Here is a 12,698-nt window from a genome sequence, read left to right on the forward strand (position 1 = left end):
GCTAATGCTAGGGTATTTCAGTATCCAGCCTGCAACAGCCCCTTTCTAGGAAAAGCTGGTTTTTGGCCAGCTTGTGCAATATTTACAATTCTCCAACTTCAGATCCTATGCTTTGAAAAACTGCAGAGACACTTGATTAGTCTTGCTTTTTTGGCTGATACACTTATTGGATGGAAGTACAAGTCAGAAAAGCATGATAAAATGCGAAGTCAACAACAGCCTTTGATTCCACCTATAAAGTACTGTGTACTTGACTGCATAGATTAATAATAGTGTATTAAATGGCATGGCTGCATATTTCTAAGATGTTTTAGAGAGGTGGATGATAATTTAACATTTATTTGAGGAATCAATTTTTCTTTTTTTTTCTATTCTTTTGGAAATTAATAGGGAATATTGAAAGCTTAAAGACAACTGAATGGGTTACTTTTAGCTCCGCATATAATTTTCAATAGATTTCAATAGTAGAAGTATTTCCTTAATCTCCTGTTTAATGAAGCTAGGTAAATGCAGCTTGCTTTACTTAGTTTGCTAAGATGAAAGCAGTGTTTATTTTTTTCAGGGGAGGAAGTATTATGAAGTGGTAGATGTTACAGCCTCTTACTCATTTCAGAGTGTGCATCCACTTATTGTAGTAAATAATCAGGAGTTTGAGTTTTATCAGACTTCTGTCTCCAGTGCCTTAGTTTCTAACAGTGATTTAGAATGCCTTACCTGGTAATATCATTCTCAATTTAGGTATGAACTCTAAGGTTGCTAATACTTTTAGGACAATATCACAATATTAAGGTGATGATGTACTTAGTATAGATTTTTCACTTGGAAAACTACTTCACAGTGATTGACTGAGCATGTTGCACGTTTGCTTTGACAGTGCTTTGGCTGTATGTACATTTCTGGATGAAAAACAAGCATTTCAGTTTTGTACCTATACATAGTAATTAAACAGCTAAAAACTGTTGTAAAAAGGATAATATGATGGTGCATAGGGAGAAGATTGCAACTTACTCCCAAACAAACAGCATTTTCAGCACATATAAAATTTGCAACGCCTAGTTTAAATGGTGACATTCATTTTAGGAGGTATTGCTGTTATACCTTTGAGGAAATGTTAGCTGGATTTTTTTTCCAAGTGGTTCCAGTGGCAAAGTTTACAGAAACTCTAATAGTGCCTAGTAAATCCCTGGGAGGGGAATTTCCTGTTCAGTAGCAGTTTGAGGTTTCTGTTGTGCAGCACTATGCAAGGTACATTCTTAGACTTCAGTGTCAGGCCTGTGTCTATAGTATTTAGTGAGGATTCAGAACAAGTTTGTAAGCCAGCAGACTGAATACGACAGATTACAGGTATAAGATACCTCTTAAATGTTTTGGTGGGTCACAGTATAAGGATTCTTTTTTCTTTTTTTTTTTTTCTTCCTCAAAACTGATTGTTGGTCTAAGTTATGTGGTGGTGGGTGAGTAAGAAGTATGCATAAGTGATAAAGAATATTGTTTTTAAAATTTTCTCTGAGGTAAAGACGCATTTCCTGCAGTGGTGCAAATTCATTCTGTAAAAACCTAAATTTCTAAAACTTGAGCCTAAGGCTCAGCAAATAAATGCTTTTTGCAATATGTAAATTTCTTGCCTTCAAAGAACAAATTTCTAGACTGGGGTGGCCGTTTAAGTGGGAAAACAGTGAGGAGAAAGGTACTTCTTTCCTTAGCTCTAACCCGAACTGTAGCTCTTTTCCTTCATCTCCCCAATACTGCATAAGTTATGGGGAAGGAGGAGGGAGAAGGAGAGGGGGCTGTATTGCTGCTTTTGCAATTACAATCTTTTGTTTACCCTATGTGATTTTACTAAAATGAATATGGCTTTTTCTAAATGTTTTGGGAGTAAGGGTTGCTGAGCTTTGGATACAATTGACTTTTTTTTATCTACTAATGCCCTCAGTTGCCTGACCTTTACTTTTTTTTTAATTTATTTTTATTTTTTTTTACTCCTTTTAGGGTTTCGTTTTTGCACTGAATGTAGCCAGGACGGATCCTTGTGGGCTTTGGCAGCCCTTGGAAACTGTCAAAGGTAAGAATCAACCAAAGTTCAATATTGTGTTCTTGAAAGTTGGAGGTGAGAAGAACCCTACCCTGTACGAGTCCTTAACCATCTATAGGATATGTTGCTGTTTTCATATACTTTCTAGTGTGCTATTTCCTGTGGGTTTGGGTGTAAAGTTTTTTCTGTAACTGCCTGATGCAATTTGTTTTTGTCAGCTAAACGTTGTGTGTATGTTAGTTTCCTTTGAAAATTAAATAATTGATGATGAGATTTTGAAGTCATTGAAATAGGTAAGTGATTAGTTCCTGCAAGCAATGAAGTTGCATTCAAATTTCGTTTACCTTCTGGATGCTTTTGCTTTCATCTCAGTACCTCTCAACTCACATTTAAAGTGACAAAAAATATTCTGTTCTTTTTCTGCATATTAAATATTGCATTGGTTTTGTACATTCGTAACAAACTCAATGTAATGTAAAGCTGTAGTAATTATATATAATATGGCTAGACCATCTTCTAAAAATTAACACTTTTTTGTCTATGTACTTAGATAAGGACTAATGACTGCAGTCATGTATCAATACAATTGTGTCAAACAAGCAGTCTCATTTAAGGCATAGTTCAGTAGAGTATTGCCTTGTTCTGACTGCTTTGTTTTGAGTATGCCGTGTATACAAGATCACAGTCTTTGCAGAATGCTCATGTGCCTGTTCGGCTTTGTTCATTTGTGAGAGAGTTTGGGACCTACCTTCACTTCTGCTTACTGTCTGTAATGGTGACAGTTCAGACAGCCTTACTGTCCTTCAGGGGTTTTCCAGTGGGCCATATCCAATTTAGAATTTGGAATTCACAGGAACCACAATTGGTTTTACATTAATAAGTGCTTATCTTGCAGCTGCACTGTTCAGAAACTTGAAATATTTTTTTCTTCTATATTAAATGAAGAACAGTTTTCCTCTTTAGTCCATATTTGATTGCTGCTGGCAATTTGAAAAAAGACCCAAAGTATTGCTGTATGAAAGGCTCTTGTGTTAGATAAGGTGTTTAGTTGTAGTGGTGCCTGTTTGAACAGCAAATTTGAAGACATTTGGCTTCCTGCTTTTTCTTGCTAATGAGGACTGTGTGTTCCTGAATGGTGCACCTTTCTACCTCGAGGAAAATGAGGCCTGGAGGAAGTACCTTTTCCACTGGTATTGATTTTTCAGGCATTTCATGTATGGAAATTTGGCTGAGGTTTTATTTGTCAGAGTGTGCTAGAGTGCAGAAGTGAAGAGATAGTATCCATAAGGTCCTCTGCACTGTTCTGCTTACACTGAATTTATGACTGGTAGCTGCATCCATCATCCTGATATCACTGAATGAAATGTGTACATCTTCTCTGCAGAAAGAGACGGAACATAGGATTAAACATCAGACTGGATTGTCCCAAAGCTGTATCATTTTATGATAGGACAGTATTGTAGTAGGCATAAGAACTGCAGCCAGTTCATATTAGCAAGTGTTTTTACCTTTGAGAATAGATTCTCATCACTGCATGATAAAGAATTAAATAAAAATTGTTCATACCTTTAGACATGCCATATCATATGTGGACATAGCTGTGCATTGCTATTTGTCAGACCTTCCTTGGAGTCCTCACTTGAGCCAAAGTTGATTCATTTTTCTACAAAATACCAGATGAATGAAAAGATTGGGGCATTTCAGCCCCATCTGAAGTAGTTCTGGTGGGTATATGCAAGAACAGAAGAAGATTGTCTTTTGACCTTTTCCAAGAGTGATTTAGTTGATAGATGTTGGATGTGTAAATGGGACTGTCTGTAAACTTAATGTATTTTTATCCCTGGAGAACCTGGCATATCACATAAATATTGGAAATAAGTATATTTTGGCATTTGGCCTTTTTCCAGTCCTATAGGATGCTAGTACAAATTCTGATTGTCCACCCTCTGTGTACAAAATTAATTACCCTGTGTGTGACCTTCAGCCCTCTGCTTTAGAAGCTAGCGAGTTGAAGAGGCGGTGACAACAACGTGGAATAATTACATTATTTCTTCACATACTGGCACTTCGTTGGCTGAGAAGTCACCCTCAGTTGTAAATGACTGCTAAAAAACTCTGTCACAAAGGTAGTTTCCCATGGATTTGGGGAATCCCCAAATGCCTGCTTTTGGCGATAAATAAACTTGAAACGCAGCACACTTGTGCCAGTAGCCATGGGAATGAAGGATTCTCATAAGCAGGAGGAACATAAAAATGATAGTATTGAATTAGGCTCATAGTTTGTTGCCTGATGTTTTGTCTCCTGAAAGAAGCCAGAAGCAAATGCAGTGGGGAAAAAAATACAATAGAAGGGTAGTGCTTAGCGAAACTTCCTCTTGCAACATTTCTTGCAGTCTGTGGTTTAGGGTCTTCCTACACCATCTGCAAGATTTTTTGGTGGATTTTCTTTTCACCTTGTGACTTTTTTCCAGTATATTATAGGGCCTTTTAAAATTTTCACCTTCTTGCTGTCCCATGTGAGTTCACTCTGACCATTGTATGAATAGATGATACTTGTTTTGAACAGTAAAGCTGATAAAACATGAATTACGGGACAAATGAAGAGCGAATAAACTCTTTTCCTTCTCCATGACATTTGCTTTTTTTAGAGATTTCTCTCTGTTTTTCCTACTCTGATCTGTGAGCTATCGATAGTTCCAGCATATTTAGTCTGTCTTCTGTGGGAGGTTGCTTATCTTTGTTCTTACAGCCTTTCCATTTATTTATTTTCTAGTTCTGCTGACTTTTTTCTTTGAGATACACTGGTTGATAGTTTTTTGTCTTCTCCCAAGAGTAATATATAAAAATTGGTGTCCAATATTGCCACTTTCCATTCCTCTGGTAGAGAGTGATATCTGAGAAGATAAACATGGCAGTTTTTCAGAGGTTCATATTTTAGTTTTTTCAGCACCCTGAATGAACAGCGGCCTGTCCTTGCAGTGGTCTTGGCCTGATCTGACTGGTCTTGGTTTATTTTATAAGCTTTTATAATGGTTTTGTAGCTCAAGTTCATTCTTGCTTGTTTCTCTGATTTGAAGCCAGTTTGGTGCCACAGCAATCCTTCTGGCCAAAGCTGTTTTAGCCATTAGACATCAGACTGTCTGTCTAACAATATGTGGAGCTTCTCAATTACTTGAATCTGATACTGCAGAATCATGCTGAGAAACTCCCAACTCAGCAGCTCTGGAGTGGGTCTCAGAAACTCAGTGTGGTGAAAGTACCATGGACAGGGACGGCTCGGCCTGTCCTCCCCTCTGCTGCAGAATAGAAGACTGCCTGGCAGGGAGAAATACTTGTTATATGTAGGAGCATCTTGGCATAGATGCATGATACAAATCATCCTTAGCATTTGATACCTACAATTTTTAATTATATGCTGCAGCCAGAATATTTGGTGATGGTTTAGGTGAGAGTTCTGCTTTATTCTCACTCCCTGTTCTACAGATAAGGAAATCACTATGCTGTAAGTCTTCACAGCTCTTATACTTTGCATGAGAATATATGATGCTACTGAGCATGACTGCTTGGGGGTTATAAGATTTAATCAATTGTATGTTACGGTTTGTAGCTTCAGGCTCTTTTATGTTTGTAGAACATATTCTTCATTCCTTGTGTCAGCTTTAATAGCCATGAAAGATGTTGTCTACCTATGTACGATATACAGAAGACATTGACAGTGCAGGCAGCCTTGCATTATGAACAGGCTTTAACCTTGAAATTGAGGAGGTGCGTCTAGATGAACAAATTCTGAGCTTTCTCTTTTTGGCCTCATTACTATTTGCACTCCCAAAGTTGTCAGTTTCCATTGGAATTGCTGCTGTGAAGATGACAGTAGAGTTATCAGGTCTGTAGCTGAGGTGCAAAAATGAAATGGAGAGACTTTAAATGGATTTTAAATGCTGGTACAGCTGAAGAGTTACAGCATCTTGAGAGGGACTGCTGTTAAAGGCCAATGGCTCTTGGCTTTAAGTTCTTAACTCAGTGTGAGCCCTTTCTTTCTACATACCTGGAATGTTATAGATCTGCTGAGAGCTTACATCTTGCGTTTTCAGAGTGACAGATTCCTTCTGAATTTATGCTGGTGTGTTTGATCTCCTAAATTGATTAATTTGATCCATTACCTCTGAAAGATGGCTTATCCTCTGGAGTGGAAGACATTCTAATCTTTGTAAACAAAGTCTCCTTAACTCTATTGCACTCTTCCATAAGTTGCTTCACAATTCTAAGAATGGAGTTTGGGGTGTAGATTTTGTTCAGTTGGGACTTTACTGACACAGTCAAACAAATTTAAAATTATATTACCAAGCCGTGTTCAATACTGGAAACAATGGGAGCTTTTGACCTGGGTTAGATTAGAAATGTTAACCTAAAGATGGATGACTTCACAGCCTAGACTCTATTTATTTCTAGACTGAAGTCAAGCAACAAATTTTTACAGCAAGAAATCTGTGGGATTATTGGAAGTCTAATAATTTTTCAAACTAATAAGCTTTATATTGTAAGCTGAATCTGTGAAGCTTATATTTGCACAAAAGCTATTTCCTAGTAATTAAGAATTGCTCAGCACTGGTCCTGGTGATTATTCCTTACTGACTGTAGCTTTAATGAGTAAACACAATGAATACATTAAGTACTCTGCAATGACATATTTTAAAATTAAAAAGAAAGTGTATTCCTGGTAGTTGATTTTTTTTTCTCTTGAGTAGAGTTATGTCTTATCCTGAATAACAGTTGTCTGTCTTGTTTGTGTAAAAACATAAAAATTCAGAGAATATGTGCAGAATGGGAACACTAAAGGTCATAGCCTAGAATTGTTATTTATGTGCACTACAATCTTACATAACACTGTTAAAGGCAGAAAAATAACTTTTTAATATATATATATGTATCTTTTTTATCTTTTAGGCAGTATTTTGCATTTCTGCAGAGCTTTGCACAGATCCTGTTCCCATGCAAACTGATGAGGGAGAAATACTGGAGGAAGGCAGTCCCAAGGTCAGTGAGGTAAATACCACTGTGTTTTTGAGGAACAAGAGTTTGTTTGTTTGAAATGGGAGATACATGGAGTGAACGTTGCTGCTGGTATGCAGCATGCAAGTAAATAGTATTTAATACCCTGGAGATATTTAAAAAGTAAAGTTTTTAAAAGCCTTTAGAAAGACAGGCTTTTTTGCTGTCTACTAAGGATTGGAACATGGGTCTTTGGGCACTCTCAGGAAGGAAAGAGGAAGTTCTTGTAAAGAAATACTAACCTTGATTGTATTCCATCTGTTAGAACTGGAAGGGCCTATCAAGCTTTCTGTCCTACCCACCCACCCTCTCACCTGCCCTAAAGAATTAGGCATATGGGCCTTTAGGTGCATGTGTCAGTGTGTGGGGGTTACTGACTGATCTATGTTCAAGGTGTTCTGCTTCTTGTTTCCTTATACTTGCCAGTATGTGCTTTGTTGTGAGACTGGGTAGTATGTTGCTTTGAAAGGTACCTCTGATTTTCAGCATACCTTGTTGGGACAAGAGGCTATAAAGTGTGCTGTTGAATATAATGTTGGTTGTGTCCTGCTTTTTGCTTACTTCCTGAAGATGCAGATATTGAGTCAGTAATTTGGTTTGCATAATGACATAGTGATTATCATATTCTTCAATAGGTTTATAAATTTATTATATAGTCCTGACTATCTCAATGAGTTAGTGGTAGTTTTGCAGCTCATCTGTTTAAAATATGGTTCCTAAATTTCATGGAAATATGAATCATTGTTAGCTTGCTTGTAGTTTTGTGCAAGAGGCTGGCTGAAAAAGTGAAAAAAGAAAAAAAAAAGAGGACTAAAACTAAAATTTGTTGTTTCTTAGCTGGAGCTTTTTTGAGAGGTGTTCTAATAGAACAAAACATTTTGTAAGCTGTAGGCATCAAGTTAGGAGGTGATTAATTATTAGAGAAAGGATTTGGCAATTGTCCGGCATGTACTTTAGGAATTGTGTTAATTTTAAATAGCTTTGAAGGAAGGCTCACTAGATTAGGAGCTGACAAATGAAAACACGTCAGTGGATGTACCTGCAGCCATCCAGTGTATTGAATGCATCTCTTGACAAGAATGTAGTTACAAGGTTCAGTGGGGGATAGAAGTGTGCATACAAACATCATGGTGCAATTAATTACTGATTTTATTAGCATGGTTACTGGTGCTTAGTTTTCATCAAACAGAGGGAATATGTGTGTGTGTGCATATTTGTGTATATATATGGATATAGAGCTTTCATGTTTTGTCTGTGTGGCAGGAAGTAGATTAAATTAACTGTCCTGTGAAACTTACTGTTTTCCTCCAATGAAAAGTATGCTTTTCTTTGGTATTCTTAATTCTGGGTGTAGTGGCAAAGATTGTATCTCTGTTCCAGGATGAGATGTTCAAAAAACTTAGTGTGTTTAAATTTCAAAACAAATCTTTTAGACTTTGAGTACCTCAGTGTGTGTGCAGTATTGTTTTGCAAGAATTGTCATTTAGGACATGTGGGAGATTTGGAATCGTGCATTTGGTTTCAGTGTTACTAATTGAGAGCTATATAGGATCATATTAAGCAAAAAAGATTTATGACTACATTTAGTCCTTCTCCCCATCCTGTGGTGTACAGGACTACTCACAGAAGTGTATTTTTCAGTGTTTCTTCAGTCTGTAAATGATTATCTTCTCTTTCCTGGTCTCAGGAGAGTTTTATAGCTATAACAGTGGAAGGATTTGTCCTCTAAAAAAATTGAGTGAAGTATATTCCACTGTATTGTATATCATTAAATTGTGTCCTTAATTTACAAATGTTTGCATGCTCTAATGAGCCATTTTCATAAAGGTACATTTTTCTAAGAAATATTTTTAAGACTTCAGTAATATACTTCATTTTTTTTCCTTTTGTCAGGACTTTTTTTTCTTATCCTCCACCCCTGCCAATTCCTCCAGGCAGATGACATGAGTTTTCTGGAAGAAGTTAGTTTTGTGCTTCAAAGACACTAATATAACTAACCATTCATTCAATATTTTATTTGAATCCTTCATTTCTCCCCTTTTACTCATTCGAAAACACTAATCTGTAAAGAAAAGCTAAATATAATATAATTATTTTTATGCTTATTGTTCAGATCGTTGGATCTTTTCTTCTGTGTTTTTCTAGTTTGTTTCTATTTTTTTAATACCCATATTAAGTACCAGCAATCCTTTTGGACCTCACTCAGTTTACACTGTGTTCTTAAAAGGCCTAAAATTTACCTGTTCTTTTGCTTTTACTAGAAATTATTTTTTGAGCCTGCAAATGATATCTAAACAAGCTGTCATCTTCCAGTGTTTTATTTCCTATGAATGTTTAGGAAGGACTTTGAACACTTTTTATGTTAGCATCTCCTTTGAAGCTCTTCTCAAACATTGTAAGTTGAGTCTGCAGCTCATTGGTCTTATGAGATTAGTAATGCTGATTAATGCCAGCAACTTCAGTGACAATAAGTTTAATGATATCATATATGAGGTTAAGATTAAGGCCCCATTTGTAGAGTTTGTTCTGAATAATTCATTTCTAGCCAAAAAGAGATTTTGACATATGATACAAAGAATGAAATTACTGTTTATGGTGATTCGTAGCATCTTTTATTGGCTGCCTCAGAATAATTATGAAATAGAAGTGGGCAAGAATTCTGTCTTGAAGTCCTACAAGACTGAAGAGATAATTTCAACAGCAGTATTAAAGCTATCGTTGCAAAAGGAGGAAAAGATTGTAGAATTAATTTTTATACTTTTTCTATTTGTATCTTAAGATACATAAAATAACATAAAATGTAAGATAATAACATAAAATGTAAGATAAAAACCTCTTTATGTTCAAAAGACAAAGGCCCAGGCCTACACGCTTGAATGCCTTGTTATCAGCTGCACTAGAAGCATTTCTGTCGAGGGGTAAATGGCCTTACTGTGATTATGCTTGGTACTTTTTCAGAATGCAAGATGCTCAGGGCTCTGGTAGGTGCTTCCCCAAAGTTCAGAAGTTCTCTCTTGTTGAGGCCAGAAAAGGGGATACCTACTTTTGGGCCTCTTGCAGAATGTTCCTGTGATCACTTCACCTGAATTTAAATTGAAAAGCACTTGAGCAAGCAGACGTGGAAAATTGTCTTTAGACTGTAGCCGATTCCCTTTTATGCTGTATTAGATTTTGCCAAGAAGGGTCTTTGCCAAAATGTCACCTAACAGTCACTTCTGACACTGTCTTAAGCTGATTTCAGGCTGAAAATTGATCTATCTTATTTTCTGTAAGTATGCATTGGACTTGAGGGAAAGAATGTAAATACATTAATGTCTAGAGATATCTTTGTTATATTGATATCAAAGTGTTCTGTCTTCATCACCATGAAAAGATATGCCCATAATTTATCTTCGTAAAAAGTAAGGCTTACCACATGAAGTTCTGTATCTCAGAGTGTTAATGACCTCACTCCAGAAAAACAAGAAAGCCAGAGGGGTCCCTGTTGATACATATTGCAGGAAAAGTAGTGGTTAGAATAGTAGCCTCAGTTACCTGAGACTGCAGATCCCATGACCAGTTATCAATATTTGTTTCCAGAGTCTTCCCTTAAAAGAAAGTTTAATTGATAGAAAAGATGTCACTCTGCTTTTTACGTTCTTGCCCAGTAGCATGGGAAGAGGCAGGTTGTTAATGCTGTCAGCCGTCCTTACCCCTAAGAAGCCTTGCTGCTTCTCTTCCGGAATTACAAGAATATAACCTGAGAAACCAAATTTATTGTAGATAGAGGTATATCTGAATGAAGTATTCTGGAGTGTCAGGGATGGCAACAGAATCATCTTTCATGGAGACACCATGAACGTCAGGATATAAAGATCTGGGTACTGCAAGAATGGATTTTCTTATGGTGCCAGTCTGAAAATAACCTAAAAAGTTATACATGAAGACTCCGTCACACAGTGGAAAAAAAATGATATATCAGGCCTTATTCCTTGTAAACTGGTTTTGTTCTGTAACTGTTTCAGATTTTCTTGCATCCTAGACTGTATAGTATTCTAAGATACCAAGCCTTGAAGAAAAAAGGAGATTTCTTTCTGTTTTTCAAAAAGAAAAAAAATTGTGCCTCATGTGGAGCTGAGCAGGTCACTTTTAAGACTAAATATTTATGTGCTTTGAGCTATTGAACATTACATGAGGTATTATTAAAAAATTTTTTAAAAGGATTAATAAAAAAATCCCTGCAGTCAGGCATCATGAAGAGTGATAGTCTTGGTTGAGTCCCCTCAACCTGGTGGCACTGATACAAAAGCTGGCCTTCATGCTTGCCTCTGCCACTCTTGAAAGGAATGACAGAAATCCAGTAGCAATTTCTTGGTAATTAAACGCAAGCGAAGTTACTGATGGACTCAGTCCTCACTTTAATTTAGTTTATTTCTCCCACTGTTATTAATACATACCTTTTTACTTAATTTTGTAATTTTAAGGGTTTTTTTAATATTGTGGTAGTTGAGTTGTGCTCTTGTTCTTCTTAATTTTGTGTATTCGGGACGTTTCTACAGTTCTTTCATTTAGTTTTTTGGCAGCATATCCTTTTGTTACTCATTGGATTGCTTTTCAGCAAAGTCTGGGTTTTGCACACGCTCTTTCCCCTTTCTACATCCCTGCTCCTTAGGCTGCTTTCGGAGAAACTTACTGTCTGGTAGTTTTGTTGCCAGGTTCATCTTAATGGGTTCCATTGTTTGATCTTGCAGTTTCTTCCTTGCTGTCAGACTGTCAGAAAATACTCTTTCTGTTAAAATGGCATCAACATGGTAAAGACAGCTGGCACCTGTCAATGGTATGCTTTTGATTCCAATAATTATCTAATATTAGTGCCACAAAGAGGGAAAACAACCTGTACAGAAGTAAGCTTTTTCAAATAAGCATAGAGTTTTAAAAAACATAGTTATTTTTGGCAGATGTAGAAGTCTTATTTGACAGGAATATTGGGTCTATTTATCCATACAATCTGTTGGTGAATATCATATAACGAAGTATCCTGTCACTTAATAAAATAGTTGGGGGACAGGGTGTCTGGTTTCTGGCTTTCCAGGGTCTACCTTTTTCTTCCCTTCATAAAAAAAAAAAAAAAAAAAAAAAAGGAAAAGAAATGAAATCTACTTGGAACCCCACATCTTCTACTGTTCTTTGGTTTATGATTTTATTTTTTAATTATATTTTGTGGTAGTTAATTTCCCACTAATGATTATTAGTTTTTTTCCACTAACAGCCTTGGTACTCTGAAAATACCAACAAGGACTGAGCTTCTTGTTTGTGGCTGGTTTCTTTTCAGCTGTTTTTATCCATCTGTTAAGGATTACTGCACAGACAACACTTTATTTCTCAGTTGTTCCTTTGCTGTAAAATACTGCAGGAGGAAGCTAAAATTTTATGCCTGATTTGAAGTATTTTTAGGTTTCTTTCAATATTGGCAGGACTTTTGAGCTTACGTTGCAAACTTCTTTCTCAAAATAAATGCAATTAAAATTTTTCATGTCAAATGTAAAATTTCCCCTTCCCCTCCTTGTTCCTTCATATTTCAAAGTAAAAACCTATGAATTTGCAGGGAGGGAGGGGCTTTGACATAAGTAATTTATAG

The 12,698-nt window shown here is 36.4% G+C and overlaps 1 long non-coding RNA gene across 2 annotated transcripts in view; it reads left to right on the forward strand.

The window, feature by feature from the left end:
* Positions 1–12,698, forward strand: part of LOC121089036 — a 59,026-nt gene that overhangs the window by 19,991 nt on the left and 26,337 nt on the right. The window contains exons 2-3 of one of the 2 annotated variants that reach the window (XR_005828105.1): positions 1,990–2,062; positions 6,977–7,075. This is a non-coding gene — a long non-coding RNA (uncharacterized LOC121089036). The remainder of the gene's footprint in view (positions 1–1,989; positions 2,063–6,976; positions 7,076–12,698) is intronic. The other variant, XR_005828106.1, reaches the window with a different exon arrangement.

Source organism: Falco naumanni, chromosome 5, assembly GCF_017639655.2.
Source record: "Falco naumanni isolate bFalNau1 chromosome 5, bFalNau1.pat, whole genome shotgun sequence".
Lineage (NCBI taxonomy): Eukaryota > Metazoa > Chordata > Aves > Falconiformes > Falconidae > Falco > Falco naumanni.